Source organism: Brassica oleracea, chromosome C4, assembly GCF_000695525.1.
Source record: "Brassica oleracea var. oleracea cultivar TO1000 chromosome C4, BOL, whole genome shotgun sequence".
NCBI classification, from domain to species: domain Eukaryota; kingdom Viridiplantae; phylum Streptophyta; class Magnoliopsida; order Brassicales; family Brassicaceae; genus Brassica; species Brassica oleracea.
Window position 1 is genome coordinate 32,775,216 of NC_027751.1, and position 2,751 is coordinate 32,777,966.

The following is a 2,751-nucleotide window of genomic DNA, read 5'->3' on the forward strand; positions in this document are numbered from 1 at the left end:
TTCTATTTTGGGCATGACCATATCAAGACCATTTTTATTTTGACCGGGCTAACCCATGGTAATCATACCCAATTTACATCCCTAAATTTGGATAGGAGAACTATGGACATGGGAGCGTGGATAGAAAATTTGTTATATGTCCTAAACGACAAATTTTAACCAAAATTAGAAATAATAAATTCATTCTCCATAATTTTTGTTTTAATCTTCGTTCAAACTAAATACATAATTTTTAGAAAATAATAAGAGTGCATGTGGATGGGTTTTCGTGGATCATAAGTGTGTGAATGGAGTGTTGTGTAGCAAAGAGATGTGGATGTGGATGGTTAATATTTTAGTTTTCTTATATCATTTTAGATTGTATTTAGGTGTGTATATTACATTTGTGTGTTCATTCATTTGCATATAAAAGGAGTTGAAATGCACACAATTGATAGTTTTGGGGCTAATTTAAGATTAATCAAAAATGTTGGGGCAAATCCAAGATTAATCAAAAATACAAGGACCAAAACTGATCGATCGATCCCGATAGACCGGATAATGGATCTCGGGCATTAAGAAATAGAAAGCTGGAGATCCAGTGAACCGGAGGAAACGATGGCGAGAGGCTGAGCACAAAAGAGATAACCGCTCCGGAGATTCTCTATAGGTGAGTTCATGTTGTTGAGGGGTACAACCGTCGCGAGAGGAGATCACAGATTGGTGGTCAGAGAATGATCTCAGACGCAAATTGAGGATGAGCCGGTGATGATGAAGCTTGAAAATAGATATAGGACGAGCTTGTGACGGTGAAGCTCTGCCAGTGAATTGAGGACGAACCAGTGACGACGAACATCATAGGAAATCCATATGCATCCTTGTTGAAAAAATGGCCATATGAATTCCCAAAATAATTCTTGATATATCCAAATAAATCTCATATAATGGTCTGAGAAAACTCGATATTATCTACAATGAGTGCAATAGTCACCATTATTATTACTAGACTATAAATCAATTTCGCAGGAATCGCTAGGATTATGATTGAATTCAAGTTCAATGAACGTCTAAACACACAGATTAAGCAAACAATAAACTGAATTAAAAAAATTAAAATTTAGTAAGCATAAGATACAATATTCTCCAAAAATTGCGCAAGTTCATGAACTCTTACAACAAAAATAAACGAGGAGAGAAACCTCTTGTGCTCGAAGGGGACGAGCTGATTGAGAAGCTTAGAAGAAGTGATGGTATTAATCGAGGAAGAGTGATCAAGAAGAAAGAAAACCCAAAGCTTAGTTGATTAGAAAACCCAAAGCTTAGTTGATTATATTTGGGAAGTTTGAAGTAGAGAGAGGAGTAGAGAAATCACATTGAAATGGCGAGATTGTGGATGAGGTAGTTATGATTTTCTTTAACTATTTTTAGAAAGTTTGGATATAGTTAAAGGATAAGTCGGGTAAATCATCTTTAAAATGTGTGCCACAAGCACAATGTACCTCTAGGTGTAATTATAAATAAAAAATATGTTTTACAATGTAATATTCTCAAAGAAAAAGTCGACAGAAAGTTGATATATACTATTTTTTTGATGACTGGTATTTTTTAGATTTGACCGGAGTTTATCTGTTACCAGTTGTGTAATAGACACTCTTACGGTCAATATTAAATTCAATTTAGAGTATTTTCATTAAAAATATTTCACACAAAATATTATAAAAAGGTGAAAATATTTGAAAGTTTGGCAAGAAAATAAATAAGCATATATCAGTTATTTAATGGTTTGATATTTTTATTTATAATTTAACTATATAGCTAAACTGTATTAAAATATTTGTTGTGCAGAACTAATAAAATTCGAAAGGAAAATGCTTTTTTTTTTCCAACGGTTTTTGTATTAAATCAAATTGTGAAAGGTTGATACAAATAGTCAATTAGCTAATTAGGAGGCATATTAAACACTACAGAAATTTCAGTCTCTTCCGAAACCCGTTTTGCAATACAATCGGCAGCTTGATTCTTCTCTCTGTTGACCTGCTCCAACGAGCACAAGGGCAACAATCTAATCCAATGTCTGATATCAAAAGTTAGATTTCCCAATTCCATATTATCTTCAGATCCGTTCACAATCTGAACCAGCTCCTTGTTATCTCCTTCAAAAGGAAATGCTTTTATGTGTTGATTTGCCATTGTTGATTATCTAATAATCAGTTAATTATTTTCATCCATGACAAAGAAAAAGTTGACAATTTTTTGGGAGACTACGGAGAAAATGTATTTTTTTGTCAACTAGATTTCTATTTAAGAGAAGTCCAATGGGCTATGATAGTACAAGTATCAGTTTTAAAAGAAAGATCCAAAAATACAAGACAATATATCAATAAAAAAGTGAAGCCTGTTATAAATTAAGCATTGAAATGATCATCCATTTCTTTACCAAACTCAAGCACTATGATCATCCACTCCTTTACCAACTCAAGCACTATGATCATCTACTCATCAAACACTATGATCACCCACTCATTTACCAAATTAATCACTATCTTTGTTATTTTATGTATTGTTGTTCACTATAAATATCATCACTCATCTCACTCTTTTGTACACCATAAACAAGAACAAGAGTAATTCATCAAAGAATCATTACATTTTCTTCTTCCTTCTTATAATAAACTCTCTCCCTTATACTAGTGTTATTTGCTTCCTACGGGTATTAAATTCTACTCTTATTTAGATTTCACGATACTATAAATTATAAGTTATTTCATAACA